This window comes from Heptranchias perlo, chromosome 2 (assembly GCF_035084215.1).
Source record: "Heptranchias perlo isolate sHepPer1 chromosome 2, sHepPer1.hap1, whole genome shotgun sequence".
Lineage (NCBI taxonomy): Eukaryota > Metazoa > Chordata > Chondrichthyes > Hexanchiformes > Hexanchidae > Heptranchias > Heptranchias perlo.
The window spans coordinates 115,322,262-115,345,203 of NC_090326.1; positions in this window are offsets into that span (position 1 = coordinate 115,322,262).

Genomic DNA, 22,942 nt, shown 5'->3' on the forward strand with positions numbered 1-22,942 from the left:
CCACAGGGCATGCATCACATATGTGCAGTAGGCAGCGTAAGGCAAACGTCTCGTCAGCATGAAGGGGGTGCACAAGGGTGTCTGAGGGTTTGTCATGGGTGTTACCCATATTGAATTTCAGAGCAACAAACAGCATACATTATATTGACCCCACCACTGCCATGTCTCCGCGAATCCTGTCCGTTGTGTCCAATAATGCCCGCTCCTGGGTATCACTATGAGGACCCACCACTGATGCCACCCAACGTGTTACTGCAGAGTAGGTGCAGGTGTATTTGCAGGGCTCATCCGTGCATACGACTGAGAGACATCGGCGGTGTAGCCGGCTGCACCCTGGAAGGATGCGGAGGAGAAGGTGTGGAGGGCAGTGGTGACTTTGCCAGCGACACGTAAGCAGTTGGTGCTGGGGCCAGCCAGGAGCAGCTCGGCATGAAAGAGGCTGCAGATCTCCACGACTACATGTCGAGCGAATCTGCGCCTCCCTGTGCACTGCTGCTCGGAGAGGTCCGGGGAGCTGCGCCTCGGTCTGTGGACCCTGTGGCGAGGGTAGTGCCCTCTGCGACGCGTCTCTCTCTGCGGTAGCCATCCCTCCTGCTGTGCAGGTGGGCGTGCAACAACACCGTGTTGGGGGGATCCACGTCTCTGCGGCGGACGGCGTGGACTGCAAGGCTGCTGGTGCTGGTCATGCTCTTCGTCCTCCGAGGGTGTCCACACACCACCCAACTGGCAGGTGTTGGTCTGAGGGGTTGTGCAGGGTAGGTGTGTGGTTCCTCGGACTGGGGCTGCGGTTTCGTGTCGGTCTGTCCTCTGGCTTGGCGGGGGGTGGTGGAGGGCAGGGGTTGCCCTATGTGACGCGGTGGCCTCCTGCGTGGGTGAGGGCTCTCACCCGTGGAGCGCACCTTGGCACCTGCCACAGGCTGCTGGCTGCAACACGCCTGGTTGGAGGGAGTCTGTTTCCCCCAGTGTGGGAAACTGACTGCCTTGAACCTAAAATCCCACACTTCCTCTTTTGACAGCTGCTTCAGCTCATTAACTGACCACAACGAGCAAGTTAAGTACTCTCAAGTGGAACCCCGCTGGCTTTAATTGCCTGCGGGATTCCCACCAGCGGGGCTTGCGCGCGCAGCCCCGCACGTCAGCGCGGTACCCGGAAGTGGCCGGGATTTCATCGCGATCCGGTCACGTGACCGGAGATCGGGATTTTCGGGGCCACCCCGCTGGGAACCCGCCGGAAACCCGACCCTAAAATCGAGCCCAATGTTTCAGGAAAGGTCATCGACCGAAAATATATAAGTGGAAATAGGACTGGATTGCTTGGGTTTTGACAGCCAGACAGCTAGGGCTCAGGGCTGAAGTTTGGATATCTCCAATGTACTGGATTCTGCTTGGCAATAATTCCAGCCAAAATTCATGTCAATTCAATTGATATAAGACAAGTTTGCAATCTGCTATCTTGTTTTAACTGGCCTAGGTTTGACACACAATCTGCCCTATGTGTGGTTATGCTGACATATGGGCTTGAATACATTTAGCTCTTACTGTTAGATTGGCTGATGTTAGGAATGAGTTGCAGTCAGTGTTATGTGAAGGAATAACAGGCTTTCAGGATGCTATTGACAATGGTCTCAACCAGTCAGGTGACGACCTATCTGCTCTCAAAAATCCTAAATAGTTAGATTGGAATCCCCCAAGGGGTTTGAGGTCAGAGCTGTCAATGATGCTAAAACAAAGCTCCAAATCATTTAAAATAATGTTAGAAGTCCTAAGTCCTCCTGTCGATAATTTACTGAAAAGTCAGCATGAGTGCAACAATGGAAAATCCTATTGGCAGGAGGAATTTTACCCCATAAATGTTTTTGTGACACAGAATACGTCTCTGTCCCTAAAACAGATATCACAGCCAATGTCAATGGACCATGGTTGACACCGCATAAGTAAGGTTTAGTCAAATAAGCACAATGCCATTAAATATTACTGTACGAGTTTTTAGGCACATTATTTATATTAAAATCGAAGTGAATCACTTTATTTTAAAGAAAGAGAATTTACTGAGCATTAGCATCACTTGTGCTTACAGAAAATATGAAGTTTCCAGGAAAATCATTGTGGTTCCACTAAAAAGCAACTTGTGATGCTGGCAAAGGTTTGTAAGTTGAGACCAAGGTGTAATTATCCTTCCTTTTTGATGATCATAGTAACTGTGACTCGTATCTTCTTGTTTCTATTTATTTTCAGCCAGCAGATGTTGAACATTTATCTCAAGCTACTTTACAGGTGCTGGGGCTATTATATTCCTAGCACCTTTTAGGTGAAATATACCTCTGTTAAATCCAATCTTGTATTTATTGTCACCCTAAGGTCATTTTCTACTCTTTTAGATTGTTGATGTTGCTCTCCATGAAAATCTTCAAAATTCACACCAGTCTGTTTGTTATAGAGCATGCAGCAAACAATAAAAAATGTTACAGGCAGCATTTTATGTTGTACACACCAGAGGCAAACTCGGGAGCGATCTAGAGCTCCAGAATTGTTTGGCTCAATATAACGGTATAAAGTATCAACTGAGCGTTATTTGCCATCTCCTGCAGAATCACATTTTCTTTTTGTTATATATAATTTACATATTTCCGAGGCAGAAACTCTTTTGTCTGGGTAGATTGTAGACCATGAAATTGTGACCTCCTGCCCTGATTTCAATATTTATGCAGTCCATTATTCTGAGCAACCATGGAGTTCTAGTAAATGTACAAAAGCAATGCACAGTGACTACCTTCAGTCTTCAGAAAATCAACAAATCTTGATGTAGCTAATCTTGCTCTGTGAACAACATGGTGCCAATGTAATCCTTTTGCTTTTACTAGAAAGACCCTGTAGCATAAAAATTGATTGCTACGGTCATCATGATTGTGACTGGTACTGCTCCGATAATCAGGACGGGGATTCCAGATATTCATTTCGCATGTGACAGATGTGTCAGAAAGCAACTCTAATGAAGTGAAATTATTGCATGCACTGATGCTCAGTCAAGGCTATGTAGTCTGTCCTTGGGCATCACATCATCTGTGCAGGATTCTTTGGTCACCTCCATATTCTCCTGCTTCTTCTATTTTGTCTGTCATCCATAGCATCAGTGGCCTAAGGAAAGACATTATTAACAGGAGGTGCTTCAGAATTCACAAATATGGGACAGAATTTTGACCTCGAGCTGGGAAGAGAGCCGGGGTGGGGGGGAAGTTTTTGGGTGAGAAATCCCGAAGGCAAGTTGCTAGGTCGCGATAGGTCGAAAAATTTAACTTCCGGGCTTCGCACCCGGCAACCAACCTGATTGACAGGCTGGCTGGCTGTCAGGCAGGAAGGCCTGTGGTAGCAGACCACAGCCGGGGATTGGCGGGAGGGAGGGAGGGATGGGCCGGGGAGAAGATTGTGGAGCCGTGGAGGAGACCGGATGGGCCAGGGAGGAGACTGGATGGACCGGGGAGAAGGATACATAGCCAGGGAGAAGATTACAGGGCTGGGTGGGGCGGTGGAGATTGGATGGGCCGGGGAGGAGATTGGATAGGCCAGAGAGAAAATTGGATGGGCTGAGGAGGAGATCAGATGGGCTGGGGAGAACATTGGATGGGCTGGGGAGGAGATCGCAGGGGCCGGGGAGGAGATTGAAGGGCTGGGACTTGGAGATCGGAGGTTGTTGGAGGTCGGGTGAAGAGTCAGAGGTAGGTGGGGGGTGGGCGGCCCATCACGGAGGTCATGTTGCGCCGGGTGAGCTTGTTGGGCCTGGATGAAGCACTCCTGCTCCTCCGGGCCTACAAGCAGCGAAATAAAGGTACTCGCCTCATGGATCCGGCCCTTCCCGCCTGTTTTCACCTGACGTGAATCGGAAGCGAACAGGTAAATATTAAGTACCTCAAGTATTTCAATGAGGTATATTGCCCCTTTAAGTAATGGCCCGTGGCTTTAAGTGAGCGGTTCTTCCTGGTGTCTGTTGTGCACATGCACACAAACCTGCCTGGGTTAAACCCAGAGTGGGCAAGTTGGATCCGGGATGCGGTCCCCCTCCAAAAAACTGTTATTTTAACCTCCCGCCCACCCCCAACTCACCCATTCTTGGGGGTTAAAATTTACCCCATGGTATGGGCACTGAATGTATGGATGATAGAATTTGACTAGTCAATGGAAATAAAAATCAGGAGAGATATAAAATGGGCTGCCGACTCGCTATCACCCATTTTACACTATTGCATAAAGTCAAGATTTACCCCGATGCATCCAATTACATCATTGACCCACCCTACTGATCATTCAATCTCCTGGGTGAGGCAAAGAGAAAAGAAATAGAATTGAGCAAAAATTTTGGGTAATTCCTCTCCAACTCCCTAAAGTAATCAAGACTCATGATGCCTGTCTGGAATCTCACTCTCACAGCCAAGAGAGAGCTCTGCAGTATGAATCTCACTTGTCTACTTACACGCATGCGCAGAGTTCAATTTATCTTCGGTAAGTTTTAAATGCTCTGAGATTGCGGAAAGGAACTTCTGCTTTCTCAAAACGTTGTTTAAATTAATATGTAAAAAGCCCAGGAGTTTTACTGGACTCCGATGTATTGTTAAACCCAACTCAGCATTGGATTTATACTCGATGTGGTTCGAGCCCAAGTGGTGTGAGATGTGCTTCCCAAGGGGATCTGAAAGGCATCTTCTGGAATCAGGTTGGGACCTGGCTCAGGGGTTATACGATCACTCTTGTAAAAGTGCTAGCACAAATGCACCCTTAGAAATTATGGAAACTACACCCATTCGTGGAAAAATATTTCATGCGCACAAAGAATTGGTCAGGAATCCGTTTAAACCCTGGCTCATACAACTGAGTAGCTTTGTCAAAGCAAATGTGCATATTTTGTATCAGGCCACTAAGTACTGCTGGCACATCCCCTTAACTCCAAATGATAGAAAAAGCACTGTATCAGTATCGTTCCAAGTAACGCATTCACCCATTAAACTAAGCAGAGAAATATATTGTCAATATAAAAAAGTAGAATGCAATCAATTAGTAAAATGCGCAGTGTACAAAGTAGCATTGCTGCCTTCTAATGTGATAATTGGCCCCACAATTAAAGCTTGAACAAGTTTAAATATCCAATTTTACCACAATGAACAATTGTAGCCTTAATGATTTTAGGATATCACAAGCAATGTATCTATCCCAGTGAGAATTCGCTGTAAGATTCTGATTCGTATGGGGATGTTCCAACAGTTTACAAATGCGTTTGACAACTGCAGTCACAGCACCCATCTAATTATTCTGGATCCTTGGGGAACAAATACATGTGGTTGTGCACAAAAAGATAAAGATGCTCACAATGCAGCATTGCATTCTGGGAATGGACAATTCTAACCATGTTATGCCAAATAAAAGTTTCATAGAATCACAGAAATCATACAGCGCAGGAGACCATTCAGTCCATTGTGCCTATGCCAGCTCTTTGTAAGAGCTATTCAATTAGTCCTACTTCCCTGCTCTTTCCCCATAGCCCTGCAAATTTCTCCTTTTCAAGTATTTATCCAATTCCCTTTTGAAAGTTATTATTGAATCTGCTTCCACCACCCTTTCAGACAGTGCATTCCAGAGTTCAAAGTTTCAGTTCACAAACTTTATTTCTCTTCCCACAGCAAGATAAATAGGACAAAAGTAGAAAAAAATTAAATATACTATCCAGACATATAAAAAAAACTGAATGGAAATTTCATAAATGCAGTTTAAAGACCAAAACTTTTTGAAAACAAAATCTGATAATGATTGCTGGGTACAGAACTGTATAAAACCAAGAAAACCAAAGAAGAGTTGTAACATACACAAAGTATCTGTTCCAGACAATTTGCACCCATAAATTCTTAAAAAGGACTGAAATTAGTGAAGCTTTAACTGACATTTTTGAAAGATTGGTAAAGTCAGGGTAGTTCCCAGAGGATTGGAAAATGTCTACCGTAACCTAATTGTCAAAATTTTTTTAAAGAGATAAACCTGGAAACTATAGACAAATGAGATTGAGGCAGTCTGAATTGCATTCTGTGAGTTATAGTCTATCAGAGTGTCAGTGTGCCATTTTGGGTGCTGCGGTCCACCGGTGTGACTTGTGCAGATTGAAGCTGGTCCATTCTGGGAGTCTGCTATTTGCTTGTGCCTCATCAATCAGGGACCTTGAAATGCAGCAGTACTTAAGCCAAATTTCAGAGACAGGAGCAGGACTGTGCAAGAGAACTTGGTGGAGACATTTTTAACATACATTGGCTGATTTTATGGGTATGTTTAGTGTGTCTTTTTCATATAGCTAAAGTTTTTTGTATGAATTTATCAGGAATTCACCAGGTCGTCATGCTGTGTGTATGTGCGCGCGCTCACAAGAGCGTTAAGTGGAAAGAGAAAAGAAAGGGAAAATGACCCTGCCGTGTGTGGCCCCCAGCCTTGCCGTCTCCAGGTCAGCACGCTGTCCCTCTGCCAACGATGGCACCGGCAATGTCCTCTTGCTGCATTTCTTGAAGTCAATGGAACCGAAAGTCGGGTGGGATGTAAAACAAGCGGCTGATCAGCTACTGTCCACTTTCCAGCTGGCAGTAAAAGTGAACATTCACCCCCACCTCTTTTGTTACTGTCGGTTATCTTTAAGAAGTGGCAGGCCTCCCTGGGTTTCCCACCTCCCAAATGGTGAGTCACCTAAAGCAGCACGATTAGCACTGGCAGTTGGTCTTTTGTATTTAAATGAGGCCCGAACATAAAAATCAATTGGACCTCCAGCCAACGTCATCGTGGGTGGTTGTATATGTGCTCACAATGGGTTGCAAGATGGGCATTTAAGTATTACTGTGCATCATCCTGAAGCCTCCAGCTTCTCAATTCTGCGTTCAGGACAAGGTAGCACATAACCGAAGGGAGCAGACACGGGAAATATAAGGCTCTTAAGTTGCTTGAAAGAGGTGACACTGGAAATCATTGATACATAAGATATGGGGAGTGGGTTGAATGAAGTTGGAGGCTTCCCAAATTCAGAACCAGTACCATCCTTCTCATGTTCTGGGACCTTAATTCAATACTGTTGCACCCGTTTTACAGGCATAAAATGGGCACAATGACACAGTGGGAAGGTCTGCACCCAGTTTGCGCGAGAGCCACTGCCCAAATTTGTCAGGGCCTTTTTTTAAGTGCCCATGGTGGGCACACCACCAATATTCACTTGAACATCTCCCCCAGCGACTCCAAGTCATCTGAGTGACAGTAGTACTAAGCCCAGTCAGAGTATTTTTCAGGAATGCTTAGACTGCTGTTATTAAGACTTTGGACTCCGATTTACAACAGACTATCTTGCCTGGCCTCAACATGCTGGAGAATGAGATGGAGAGAGCCATTATGCAGTGCTTCATGGCCCTCATTGCTGCCCAGAAGTCCCATGCAAATCACTAGACGTGCTGAGGGAGTGGCCAGCAGCAGGGGCATAGCTGGAGTAAGCAAGGATATCCAACACCTTCTGTCTCTAAAATTGACTACAAAAGGCCCTCACCATCAGTGTGAAATGAGGCCCTTGCTGAGAATCAGTGGGAATAAATAACTCGGACACACAGCCTGGATGGAGATTATTAACAGGGGAGCCCCCAATAGATGGGGCGGGAATAATTGGTTTCCATGTCCTGGCCAGAATCATGGGCCTTGATTTTAACCCCCCCGATGGACGGGAGAGGGTCAGGTGGGGAAATGGTTAAAATATCTGAATCGAGCAATCTGCCCCTAACCTGAACCTATTCCCAACCACTGTAATATTTACAGCCTGGATGAGGCTCCCGCTAAAACCAGATGGGGGCCTACTTAACAAAACGTCACAGCCCAAGGATGTCATCAGCACGCGACTTATTTTTAACCTTAGCACAGGGCGAATCCGGTGCTGTCTGCTGCCCAACAGCAGCAACACGGCGGGAGGTGCCGACTAGCCAGAGGAGGCCCAGGTAAGTTTTAGAACTTTGCCTGGTTTTAAGCTCCACGTGGGCCTGGAGGAGCAGAAGTCCTCCCCCCAGGCCTCACAAGGAAGCCTTCAGCCTCCCCACTTCCTGATTGCTGCCATCAGCATGCTCTCCCCTCCCAATCGCAGCTTCAGCCTTTCTTACCCCCCAAACTCCCATTTGCGGCTAGGATCCTTCCTTCCCCCCCACTCCCGCCCCTGATTGCCAGGGAGCGTTCCCACGGGTCCCTGGCTGTGGTTTCCTGCTGCTACTCACCGTTCCTGCCCACAGGCCAAGCAGTCAATCTGGCTGCCTGTTGGGCAGGAGTCTGCACAGAATTATTTGAAGGAGGCCTTGCCATTAAAATCGGCAAGGCCTCCACGTCCCTGGCCTTGCCGGGTTCTTTGCCCACTACCGGGCTCCCCCGCAACCTTTCCGCCTTCCCGTTAAAATCGGGGACATGGTGACAGATCTGATGCAGGCGGTCAGAGAACCTAACCCACTGGCATCAAAATGGAACTAATATCAAAAGGACTGCTCCACAGTTTGCTGTTAGTGCCACCCCTCAGTAAGTACTGCATAACACTGTAAACTTATACTGCAGCACAAACTGTTAGCAAGTCTTATTTCTCAAGACATAAGAGAAGCCTTACTACAAATAAAATGTGACTGGATAGGTGCTTATCCTCATCCACACATCTATTGAGTTTAAAGGGGTACTGATTTAATTTGCCAGGACATTTATATCCAAACCTCAGCCACCGCAAATATTTTAGTATGTAAACAATCTATGAAGGCATAATTATAGTAAAGAATGTTCCTGGTCAGTTGGATGTGTAACAAACACAGAAACCCATCATCATGTTTAAATTCACACAGGTAGAGTTTCTGTTTGCCCAAATGGAAACCATTCCCACTTACTTAAACCCAGACAGGTCTCAGTATAGGAAGATATAGTTGAGATACTGGATGGGCTAAAAATTGATAAAGAAGAGGTACTAGAAAGGCTAGCTGTACTTAAAGTAGATAAGTCACCTGGTCCGGATGGGATGCATCTTAAGTTGCTGAGGAAGTAAGGGTGGAAATTGCGGAGGTACTGGCCATAATCTTCCAAACATCGTTAGATACGGGGCTGGTGTCAGAGAACTGGAGAATTGCAAATGTTACACTCTTGTTCAAAAAAGGGTGTAAGGATAAACCCAGCAGCTATAGGCCACTCAGTTTAACCTCGGTGGTGGGGAAACTTTTAGAAACGATAATCCGGGACAGAATTGACAGTCACTTGGATGAGTGTGGATTGATTAGGGAAAGCCATCACGGATTTGTTAAAGGCAAATCGTGTTTAACTAACCTCATAGAGTTTTTTGATGAGGTAACAGAGAGGGTAGATGAGGGCAACGTAGTTGATGTGGTGTATATGGATTTTCAAAAGTTTTGATAAAGTGCCGCATGGTAGGCTTATCATCAAGATTGCGGCCCATGGAATAAAGGGGGCAGTAGCAGCATGGATACAGAATTGACTAAGTGACAGGAAACAAAGAGTAGTGGTGAACGGTTGTTTTTCGGACTGGAGGGAGGTGTACAGTGGTGTTCCTCAGGGTGGATGCTGGGAGCACTGCTTTTCTTGATATATATTAATGACTTGGACTTGGGTGTACAGGGCACAATTTCCAAATTTGCAGATGTTACAAAACTTGGACATGTAGTGAACAATGAGGGGGATAGTGATAGACTTCAAGAGGATATAGACAGGCTGGTAGCATGGGCGGACATGTGGCAGATGAAACTTAATGCGGAAAAATGCGAGGTGATGCATTTCAGTAGGAAAAATGAGGAGATGCAATATTAACTAAAGGGCACAACTCTAAAAGGGGTAAAGGAACAGAGATTTGGGGGTACATGTGCACAAATTGTTGAAGGTGGAAGGGCAGGTTGAGAAATCGGTTAAAAAAGCATACAAGATGCTGGGCTTTATAAATAGAGGCATAGAGTACAAAAGTAAGGACGTCATGATGAACCTTTATAAAACACTGGTTCGGTCACAGCTGGAGTATTGTGTCCAATTCTGCGCACCGCACTTTAGGAAAGATGTGAAGGCCTTAGAGAGGGTACAGAAGAGATTTACTAGAATGATTCCAGTGATGAGGGACTTTAGTTATGTGGATAGACTCGAGAAGCTGAGGTTGTTCTCCTTGGAACAGAGACGGTTGTGAGGAGATTTGATAGAGGTATTCAAAATCATGAAAGGTCTAGACAGAGTAGATAGAGAGAAACTGTTCCCATTGGCTGAAGGGTCAGCAATCAGAGGACATAGATTTAAGGTGATCGGCAAAAGAACCAAAAGTGAAATGAGGAAAACATTTTTTAGACAGCGAGTGGTTAGGATCTGGAATGCACTGCCCGAAGGGGTGGTGGAGGCAGATTCAATCAAGGCCTTCAAAAGGGAACTGGATAAGGGATAAGTACTTGAAAGGAAAAAATTTGCAGGGCTACGGGGATAGGGCGGGGGAGTAGGACTAGCTGGATTGCTTTTGCATAGAGCCGGCACGGACTTGATGGGCCGAATGGCCTCCTTCCGTGCAGTAACCTTTCTATGATTCTATGACAGTCTAAGCACAGGTTGGCAGAGCTCCCAACTATGCGCAGGGATACTACTGGAGTTTAACCAGCTAAAGCTGCACAGTCTACCGACACAGTGCCCTAGTTAACCTACTGCTGCTCATCCAGACATGATGACCCTATCTGTTAGACAACTGACTTCAAGAAGAATTCTAGGCACTCAGTAATAAGTGTACCCCTCCAGTGAGCCAGGCTGTCTGGCCAATGAACAATAGTATGGAGTACTAGGGACCCATCTGGTTCATTTCTCAGATTACCAAGTCTGAATTAGTTCCAATCATTCATCACCCAGTGATACTCACTGGAGCCATCTTGTTGCCAAAAAGACTCACTATTTACTTCCCTTCCAAGGAAGATAGTCACTAGATGGTTATCAGACAACTTTTAGAGTGTAGAAATACTCATATGGGGCTGATGATGTGATCCCAGTGCTGAGCTACTGGGACTGCTGCTCCCTGTGTGCTCCGTTTGCATGTAATACAAGGTCAGTTCATTAAAATACTTTAATGGTACTCCCGACATGTAGTGCATGATACGCTGGAGGTGGCAGAGGCTGATATGTTGGGCAGCAACAGGCAGTGAGGGGCTGGCGTCTGCACAAATGTTGCTACCGTTGTTTTTTCCTTACATAACTTCCCTTCGAGCCATTGAAGGCCAAAGAAATATATGTGAAAAATGAAGAGTGACCCACTTCAAATGGGTGCTTAGTGACTGGAGTGCCACTCAGCTGCTCCAGTCATAAAAAGACTTGTATTTTATATAGCACCTTTCACGACCTCAGGATGTCCCAAAATGTTTTACAGCCAATGAAGTACTTTTGAAGTATAGTCATTGTTGTAATATAGGAAACATAGCAGCCAATTTGTGCACAGCAAAGTCCCACAAACAGCAATGTGCTAATGACCAGATAACCTGTTTTAGTGATATTGGTTGAGGGATAGATATTGGCCAGGAGACCAGCGCAAACTACCCTGCTCTTCTTTGAAATAGTGCCATGGGATCTTTTACATCCACCCGAGAGAGCAGACGGGACCTCGGTTTAACGCTGCATCTGAAAGACGGCACCTCCGACAGTGCAGCATTCCTTCAGTACCATACCGAAGTGTCAGCCTGGATTTTTGTGCTCACATCTCTAGAGTGGGACTTGAACCCATAACTTTCTAACTTAGAGGCAAGTGTGCTACCCACTTTAAAAGTGAGTGTACTACCCACTTTAGAGGCAAGTGTGCTACCCACTTTAAAAGTGAGTGTACTACCCACTTTAGAGGCAAGTGTGCTACCCACTTTAAAAGTGAGTGTACTACCCACTTTAGAGGCAAGTGTGCTACCCACTTTAAAAGTGAGTGTACTACCCACTTTAGAGGCAAGTGTGCTACCTACTTTAAAAGTGAGTGTACTACCCACTTTAGAGGCAAGTGTGCTACCCACTTTAAAAGTGAGTGTACTACCCACTTTAGAGGCAAGTGTGCTACCCACTGAGCCACAGCTGACCCTGATTTTAATGAATCTTGCACACATTTTGTGCGCCGGCTCACAGAGCTACTTACTGGCCAGCTACATTGGTAGATGCAGAGCACACCAGGGATTTGGCAGGCGTCCGTGCCTGATAATACGGGGAGACGGCATCCAATGCACTTCGCGTACTGGTCGTCACATTAATGGTTACTGTATTTTAATTGAGAAAGTGAAAAGGGAAGAAGTTACTCTAATTCAGGTTAAAAGTTTTTATTTAACAGCAAAACATTTTGCCAATTACACAAGGAGCATTTATACAGACCTAACATTGAACTAAACACATAATTCATTTTGCTAAACGATTACCCTAAAGTCCTCGTTATTACTGTAAAAGTTGTTGTAAGATCAATGAAAGAATGTGTCCAAAGTACAGCCTGCTGTCAAAGAATACAAGCAATTATATTTATTTACCTCATTCTCTATCTCATCATCACATTTAATCTCCCACATTAGAAATGGTAGTACTCTAGTAGCCCTCAGGAAATTAGAATCAATGTGACCCGATGGAGATTGAAATCATACAGTTTGTTTGGCATCATGCAAAAACTTTTATAAAATATTAAAAGCAATATAAAATCATCATAAATTGCACTGTTTTTTTTCTGAAATCACTTTAGTGTCTACACAGCATTAACAGATGTGCAGAACATCTGGGACTTTGAAATCTGAAAAGGAAAGACTTTTTATTTTATTCAACAGAGCTAACTTTAAGCATTTTGAGTCATGTGAATACTACAACATAGTTAATTCTAGCTCCCATAAAAGTTTGAAGAATGTTAGAAGAGCCACTGGATAGAATTATCAAGTGTAATCCACAAAATGGATTTGGCGATACACATGACAATAAACACAGTAGCTGCTACACTTTTTATTGTTTCTATTGATTGGATGTTATCAAAATGTATGGCTCTGTTCTATTTAAGTTAATTTTTAATTCAATACTTACCAGTACTGATCACTAGTTGCTACCAACTTATGTTTGCTATAAGTTATAGAATAGACAGTTACATGTTAGAGAAGAATCTGTATCGAATTTATTTTTAAACCTAATTACAAAAGTTCATTGCATGGTTTTTGAACGATGCCTGCATTTGCAATGATTTTTGATTAATTTCCAATGATAGAAATGATATAATAGTTCTTATTGTACAAATATATCAATATAGATTTTGAAATCCCCTTCATTATAAAAATTTTAATCTAATAAATGATTCTCCGTAATAGTTACATCTTTTAGGTGTCCTAGTTAATTAGATATCTGCTTGCAAGTCTAAATTGTCAAATCGGATGATTAGATTTTCACAAACTTCCTGTCTCCCATTACAACTTCCTCTGATATAACTCAAACTCTGGTATAATATATTCTTCTTATTGCTATTTCCCTGATAGACAAACCATATTAAAACATTCAATCTGAAGTATATCTTGTTGGGACTTCCTGTTGTTGGCAAGTGCGTCTTCAGTGGGTCAGTAAAGGCAATAATGTCCCTTTAAATAATGATCACTCAAAGTTCTCAGTCTACCGAGTCTTTTCATTCTCCGCCTCGCTACCTCTCTCTCCTCCTTTAACACGCTCCTTAAAACCTATTTTTTTAGCCAAGTTTTTGGTTACCTGTCCTAATATCTTCTTATGTGGCTTGATGTCAAATTTTGTTTGATAATGCTCCTGTGAAGTGCCTTGGGACGTTTTATGTTAAAGGTGCTATATAAATGCAAGTTGTTGTTGTTGTTTCTAGGTTACCTAGTTAATTTAAGGGCCATTTCAGTGGCATCTGAAGATTGAAGTCAGAAGACTGGAAGGGGCACTCCTTAAAATTTATAATTAGTACTGTATATTAACTGTGATCGTTAATGGTTACCTTTTTCTGGTTTGACATTGGAGTTATGATTCACATTTTAAGGAATACACTGGGGTTTTTTGTGCCACTCTCTGCCAATCCTTCACCTACCAACTGAAGATTTACATTTCCATCCCTAATAAGCCTTAACCTCTCTTTAAATATTCTTTTATTTTTGATGCGTTTATAAAACTTTTTATGATATCTTTTAAGTTCTCTACCAATTTTTCTTCACACTCCCTTAGCCTTTCCAATCTGTTTTACTTTCTCTCTATATTTTCTATACTCAGCTTGCCTTTCTTTAGTATAATGAGCCCCAGATTTACCATATGCCTCATTTTAATTTTAATTTCTCTACTCATCCAAGGAACTCCAACTTTTGCTGTATCACCTTTTATTCTTGTGGGAATATGTTTAGTTTGGACCCTAATCGTCTCCTGTTTAAAAGTGCCCCATTTTTTGTCTACAGTCATAGCTGTCAATCTTTCTTTCCAATTTCTCTGGGCTAGTTTGTTTTTTTTATTTCATTGAAATGTGCTCTTTTTTCCTAATCAAGTAACTTTTTCTTTGACTGTTCATTCTCCTTTTCAATTTTTATATCAAACCTAAGTATGTTACAGTTGCTACTTCCTAAATGTTCCCCTACCCTTACATTACCTACTTGCTGCAGTTCATTAACTTGGACTGGATCCAAAACTACCTCCTCCTCTGTTGGAGTTAAAACATTATTAATGTGCTTGTATCAAGTTCCTCTCTGTCATTTGAACAGAGGTGCTTACCTACTTGTTTTAAATAGAGTAATGCTCAGTTAACATAATAGAGAGAGGAATGTTATACAAACAACTTAAGCATCAGTACAATAACCTTGCAATCAGACATTTCTTGACTATGGTATTAGGTCCCTTTGCCAGATATTTGCTCTCTGATGATTTCACGTGGGCTCTTATTGTCAATATTTTCAATGTGGTTTTAACAACAACAACTTGCATTTATATAGCACCTTTAACGTAGTAAAATGTCCCAAGGTGCTTTGCATGAGCGTTATCAATCAAAATTTGACACTGAGCCACATAAGGAGATTGTAGGGGCTAAATTGGGCTGTGCAGCGCCCGTTTTGTAGGCGCTACTCGACCTTCTAAACTCTGAAAATGGCGACCGGAATGCGTGCGCACATTTCTAGTGTGACGTGTGCCAGATGCCATATTGGTAAAGGTGTTTGCGTACGTGCGGATAACGACCGCCTGCACCATGTGAAGTAGGGAGAATACACAGTAGATCAGTGTCCAACGCTGATTTAAAGGGACAGATGCGATTATGGAACTCAATGCTTCAGCCAATACACTGTCTTAACCTCGCACAGCTGAACAGGCTTTAGACGGCCTTGAGGACTCCCCACCAGCATTATTTAAAGGGATCATGTTGGAGTTACAGGTTAGTTGCTGGATTATTGCTTCTGGCTGCTGGTACAATTGTACGTATTTGTTGAAATTTCCTGTACTTAGAGAAAGTTGCCATATTATATTATTATATAGAGAGTGGTCTGGCAGGTCCTGCATAATGCACTGCATGTGGTTGCAAAACAGTGTGCTGAACAAGATTCCTGCCAACTATGGGTGGCCTGCTAGGGCTCCCGCTGGGCATTGAACACGACTGGGAGCATGCACTGAGGCCATGCAGAGCAAGTCAAGCTGCTAGAAGAGGGAGGAGGAGAAGGAGGCACAGGGCCCTCAGCAGGAGGCCATATCTAACGAGGGCCTTCAGGGACCAATTGTCTTATCTCAACCTGAGCGAAGATCATTGCATCCGACAGCTGCGGTTCACCAAATAGGTCATGACGGAGATTTGTCAACTGCTGCAGCCACAACTGCAGCCTCAGAGCAGGGCAAGGACAGCATTGCCTGTGGCTGTGAAGGTAACCGTGGCGCTGAACTTTTACGGCTCTGGATCCTTTCAGGCCACTGCTGGGGATAAGTGCAACATATCGCAGTTTGCAATGCACTGCTGCGTAAGGGAGGTCACTGAGGCTCTATTCGAGCTGCGCAACAGATTCATCACGTTTCCTCTTGATCGCTTTGGAGAGGGTGCAGAGGAGATTCACCAAGATGTTACCAGGGCTGGAGCGCTTCAGCTATGAAGAGAGACTGGGAAGATTGGGTTTGTTTTCCTTGGAGCAGAGGAGGCTGAGGGGGGACATGATTGAGGTGTACAAAATTATGAGGGGCACAGATAGGATGGATACTAAGGAGCTTTTTCCCTTCGTTGAGGGTACTATAACAAGGGGACATAGATTCAAGGTAAAAGGCGGGAGGTTTAGAGGGGATTTGAGAAAGAACTTTTTCACCCAGAGGGTGGTTGGAGTCTGGAACTCACTGTCTGAAAGGGTTGTGGAGGCAGGAACCCTCACAACATTCAAGAAGCATTTGGATGAGCACTTGAAATGCCATAGCATACAAGGCTACGGACCAAATGCTGGAATATGGGATTAGAGTAGACAGGGCTGATGGCTGGCGCGGACACGATGGGCCGAAGGGCCTCTATCCGTGCTGTATAACTCTATGACTCTATGACTCTATGACACAGCGGAATGAGTGAGCACGAGGGTTTGCTCACATTGCAGGCTTCCCCATGATGCAGGGTGCCATTGATTGCACGCATATTGCCACGCGTGCTCCACATCTCAATCAGCCATATTCATGAACAGAAGGGGGTTCCACTCCCTCAATGTGCAGCTGGTGTGCAACCAACGCAGCGCATCATGTAGTTCAATGCCCGTTACCCTGGCAGCACTCATGAAGCCTTCATTATGCGGCAGTCCAACGTCCCACCTATCTTGCAACCGGCACGGCAAGTCAAAGGCTGGCTACTGGGTGACAAGGGCGATCCCCTTGTTAAGTGGCTCATGACTCCAGTCAGGAACGCACGCACACGTGCCGAGCAGACCTACAATGAGAGCTATGCAGCCACACGGAACATCATCGAGCACACCGTAGGCATCCTAAAGCCATGCTTCCGCTACTTGGACCGTTCTGGAGGAGCCCTGCTGTGCGCAGCTGAGCAGGTGTCTAGGTTTGTCATTGTATCCTACATGCTGCCCAACCTCAACCTTATGAGAGGACAGCCCTTGCCACCGCCTATCCGGCAAGACCCTGAGCCAGAGGCAGAGGAAGAAGAGGCGAAGGAGGAAGAGGCTAAGGAGGAGGAGGAAGGCGCAAGGAGGCAACAAGGTGCACAGGCCCTATCTGCCAGGGCTCTGCGTGCTCATCTTATTAATGAGTGATATCAGTCCTACGCTCCTCACCTTTCCTTTACCACATGACCATCAAATCATCCTCCTTATGATTACACATTGCTTCCTCCTGCTGCTCATCGCATAAATAAAAACCACCACCAACTGTGAGTTCTAATACAAATTTATAAATTAACACATGAAATGATGTAAATAACATTACACTATTCACCCTTATGCATTCCCTCAGCGCCTGTCGTTTTTTGTGCCTTTTCCTTTCCTAGTGCTCCTACGAGGTGTATCCCCAGTGGCTGGAGCATAGGTGGTGGATGGCTGCTGACCTTCAATTGAGGAGACTGCAGATGGCCTGGGAGGACGACCTCGAGCAGCTCTGGACCCGGAGGGCCTGGCTTCAGACTGCACCATTTCGGCCTGGGCTGCAGCAGTCTGGACCGGCTGGCTGACAGGCAACAGCAAGGGCATTGGTGGAGTGGCAGGGATGGGAGCAGGAATGCTCTCATCCTGAGAGAGCCATGATGTGGAGATGCCGGTGATGGACTGGGGTTGACAATTGTAAACAATTTTACAACACCAAGTTATAGTCCAACAATTTTATTTTTAATCCCACAAGCTTTCGGGGGCTTTCCCCTTCCTCAGGCGGTGTTCCCTTCCACACCGCCTGAGGAAGGGGAAAGCCCCCGAAAGCTTGTGGGATTAAAAATAAAATTGTTGGACTATAACTTGGTGTTGTAAAATTGTTTACAATCCTGAGAGAGGGCAGCAGGTTCATCTTGCACGGAGCCACTGCCTCTCGCACGGGGCGGTACTTTAGCAATCCTGATGATCAGCTGGAGAACAGATCTCTGGAGTGCTGTGATGTCCTGGAAGCCCCGTTCCACAGTGGTACCCAGAGCCACGATATCAGCAGTTTGAGCCTGGAACGCAACAGTCTGAGCTTCCAAGACAACAGTCAGACCTTGGATGGCTGATGCTTGTGCTGCAATGGAAGCTGTGACATCAGTCATCAAACACTGCATCATGGTGGGTTCCACAGGTGTGCTGATAGAGGTGACCACCCGTTCCATGTGTGCAACGATGGGCTCCAAACTCTGCGCAAAGCCAAGTTCGAGCTGGACTCTTCCATGCTCCTTGACATTGTGCGCAGGCTTTCTGGCAGGCTTTCCAGTGCACCAAGCATTTGGTGGTGTACGCTCATCAGCCTTCTTCTGTAGCCTGGCCCATCGAAGTCATCATCTGACTCCTCCGCAGCAGAACTAGTGAGCGACCTCGCCCTCCAGCGAGCTGACACCTGCAGTATCCGTTCCCCCTGCCCCAGCTCCTGCACACTTGTGGCCAGTGTCTCACCACGTGCAGATCCCATATCTATCCTAGCCTCTACACTACGCGTAGCGTCAGCATCTGAGCTGGTTACTGCGACTGTAAGATGGAGTGACAGTGTGGCTTCATCATCACTGTCTTCCTCCTCCTACTCCTCCACCGGTGCCAGCTCCAGTTGTTGGGTATCTGGAATGACAAAGGGACATGGGTTGAGTTGTGGCGAGGGGAGAGGAGAAAGTAAGACATGCGTGCTGACATCATCTGCAGCACGTGAGTCAGAAAGGATTGTGGGATGAAGGAGACGTGGGAAGCGAGAAGGAGGATTAGGTAGCAGAGACCCTCATTGTCGATACCTCCAGCGCCGCCAATGGTCACGGCCACAGCGACGGCCCGCCCAATTATCGCCAGCACCATCTCCTCCATGGGAGTGAGGACATATATGCGTGCCTGTCCTCCCCCAGGTCTTTCCTGCTTCCTGCTGTTATGCGCCACCTTTTCCTGCAACAGAGGGAAGTTTGCCAGTCAGTGTACTGCAAGACATTTGGGTGATGTGGCTGTCATGGTTGAATAGCTGCCAGTGTGCGTGACCTGTGAGTTGTGGGTGTGCGGCTTGCAAGAGTGGCACTATGTGAGGGTGAAATGCAGCATCTAATGTGCAGCGTTGCGTAGTGATGGAAAACGTTTGTTGATGGGTGGGTGATGGGGGTGTGTAGTGTGTGGAGCAATGGATGAGGCTAGTGGTGCAGATAGTAGGATGTGCCACTTGACAGTTGAATTCACTCACCTTGACACTCGTGTCAAATCACTGAGCTTCTTCCTGCACTGCATCCACATGCATCTGAGAACGTTAGTGCACGCTCTCTTGCGGTCCCAGCCATTACTACGTATCTTCCAGCATAGATTTAATTGCCAATGCACTTCCTGCAGCCACGGTGCACCTCCCCTTTAAGAGGTGCAGGCTGCCTTTAAGCAGTGCTGGCCACGCCCCATACTGGGCCACCTGCAGGTAGCGCTGGCTCACGCAGCAATCATTGGAATCATCAGGCAGCAGGAATCTCACGTGCTGCCTGCATCTCAACGAATGGGCTTGGGGTAATTGCACACCGCAAACCCAACGCCTGATTTCAAGGGTTAACCAATTTAACCCCCATTAGGACAGGTGACCAAAAGCTTGGTCAAAGAAGCAGGTTTTAAGGAGCATCCAAAGGGAGGAGAAAGAGGTAGAGAGGCGGAGACGTTTAGGGAGGGAATTCGAGAGCTTAGGGCCTAGGCAGCTGAAGGCACGGATGCCAACGGTGGAGCGATTAAAATCGGGGATACGCAAGAGGCAAGAATTGGAGAAACGCAGAGATCTTGGAGGGTTGTAGGACTGGAGGAGGTTACAGAGATAGGGAGGAGCGAGGCCATGGGGGGGATTTGAAAACAAGGATGAGAATTTTAAAATCGAGGTGTTCTCAGACCGGGGCCAATGTAGATCAGTGAGCTCAGGGGTGACGGAAGAATGGGACTTGGTGCGAGTTAGGATACAGGCAGCAGAGTTTTGGATGAGCTCAAATTTACGGAGGGTGCATGATGGGAGTTCAGCCAGGGAGCATTGGAATAATCAAGTCTGGAGGTAATAAAGGCATGGATGAGGGTTTCAGCAGCAGATGAGTTGAGGCAGGAGCGGAGACAGGCGATGTTACAAAGGTGGAAGTAGGCGGGCTTGGTGATGGAGTGGGTATGTGGTCGGAAGCTCACTCTTAGGGTTAAATAGGACACCAAAGTTGTGAATAGTCTGGTTCAGCTTCAGACAGCGGCTTCTGTCTCTTGCAGTACACTGGAAAACCCTGTTAACTCTCGATTATTTCTATATAACTTGCAAAAATGTGCAAATACCAGTATGTGCTTAGAAAGTGCACCTTTCCACTGTTACAATCTCAGTTCAGTGATTTTTAAGCCACGTGTTGTTTATGGTTGAAATGGAGGCTCTTTAGTGCATTACAAGAGCTCACTGTGGATTTCTAATTGTCTCACCCAGGGTGGGAATCATATTCTGTTAACAACGTCAGCTTTAGGTCACGACAGAACCTCTTGAAAACAGCCACAAATTAAAATTTGTATGAAATATTTACTAGAATCTTTTGCCTCCTGCTGCTTTGCCAAACAACTGTTGTTTCCTCCAGCCAACACTTACTGTCGACGATACACCTCCAAAGCCCCATTTATACTTTCACACCCCCTGTAGAGATTGCATCCAGTACAGCTCAGGACGATCCAAGTGGAGTGCTTTCCTCAGTTTAATGAGGCGGGTTGTCTGATTCAGGAGGCATTAAATGAGGCGCCTGATATGTTCACTGTCTTCAGACTTACAGCTGAAATCACTAGGAGACTAACATTAGCCATTTGTGCCAGCTTGATGTGAACCTCCTGCTTTACAGACCTAAAAATCTCCCAGGCAAGAGATGGGAGCTTTTACTTCTGATTCTGATTGGACTAAATGACTCCCAGGTTAGAGGAAAAGTACCATCTTTGTTTTAAAGGGAAAATCACAAGAAATTTGTGAACGCTGGGGACTGTCTCCATTATTGGTTTTATGGGGATGGCGTATTTTAATCTGCTGCTTATGAATTTCCATTTACTTTAATTTTCAAGCTATTCAGCAGTTTCTTCTGTTTTTTCCCCTCTAATGTACAGACCTCAACCCTGGAGTTGCTGTGATCCCTGCAATGCACATTATACAACTTGGTCACAGCAGATTGTAAATTTGGAGAATGCATTATATGCAAATTTGTCCTTGGGGTCTCATGTTCACATAAAAGGAGGAATTTTTGGACCCTCTCCTTCAAGGGGAAACTGGGTGGGGCAGGAGTTAATAGCTAAGTGGTGTACATGCTGCTTTTTTATTACCTTGTGGCCATTTTAACGGCGCTGTTTTTGTAGGCGGTTGAGGTGTCTGCCTCACTCAGGTGGAGCCTCAAAAATGTATGGTTAGGTGTATCACTTAGAAGGAACCCCAATGCCATTTTAACAGCCTACGGTAACTGCCACAGACACTCCACTCAGTAAAGTTATCTCATTGAATCATATAAAATTCTGACAGGGCAAGACAGACTGGATACAGGGAGGATGTTTCCCCTGGCTGGGGGGTCCAGAACAAGGGGTCACAGTCTCAGGATACAGGGTGGGACATTTAGGACTGAGATGAGGAGAAATTTCTTCACTCAGAGGGTGGTGAACCTGTGGAATTCTCTACCAAAGAAGGCTGTGGAGGCCAAGTCACTGAATACATTTAAGAAGGAGCTGGATAGATTTCTAGACACAAAAGGCATCAAGGGGCATGGGGAGAGAGCGGGAATATGGTATTGAGATAGAGGATCAGTCATGATCATATTGAATGGCGGAGCAGGCTCGAAGGGCCGAATGGCCTACTCCTGCTCCTATTTTCTATGTTTCTATGTTTTTATGTAAAACCTGGTGGGCAAGAAGTAATTTAAATTTAAATTTTAGAATTCACACATGGTTAGAAATCTAAATTATGAAATAATAGCTAATCTAATTATAAGAATTGTTTGCCAAAACCTACATTTTTCCTCTCCTCTAGCTGTTTAGGTCCAGCATTATTTTATTTTATTTAGAGTTACAATACAGGTATTTTGTGGACTGGAGATGTAATGATATATTAGTTTGAGTTATGAGAATTTATAGACATTTCTTTAACACCAGTAAGTGCTGTAGCAATGTAACAATTAATCAAGCAGTTAGATCCTGTCTGAAGAAGTCAGTCAGTCTGGAAGATGAGAGGCAATTTTAGCCCTGCTCTCCTGGCAGAGCCGGGGTGGGGGGGCAGATAGTTAAAATCACCTGTTGGACTCACCCGCCAAAGTCCCACATCAAAATCAATTTTAATTTGCTTCTTTGAACAGGCGAGAGGAACACCCACCGGAAACTGGCAAGGCCCTACTTTAATTATGCAGATGACATCAATGACATCATCGGGGCTAGACTGCTATTTTAACCAGAGGCTTGAGTGGACAAGTGGTTGTGGCTTTTCCGCAATGCCAACCTAGACGAGAGCAGGAGTGATTCTCCGGCACTCACAAGGAAAGTTTAAGCCTTCCTTTCCCCGGGTTTTCACCACCTCCCTCAATCACAAGGCCCTCCTGACCTTCCTCCCCACGAATTACCTGAGTGCCGGGGACTGTTCCTACCATCACCACTGGCGACCTCCTTACTGCCCGCTGGCCAGCCGCTGCTTCCCGCCGGTTTAGGCCGGAAGATTGACTGAGGCTCTGGTAAGGCTTTGAGGTTAAAATATCCCAGGCCTCATGGTATCAATGTCAGGATGGTTTGCCACCCGCCTCCACCCACGCCTGACTCCTGTCCCGGGTGAACATTGGGGCTATGGAGCTCAATAGTCAGCAGTGAGCTGCTGAATGTTGTTT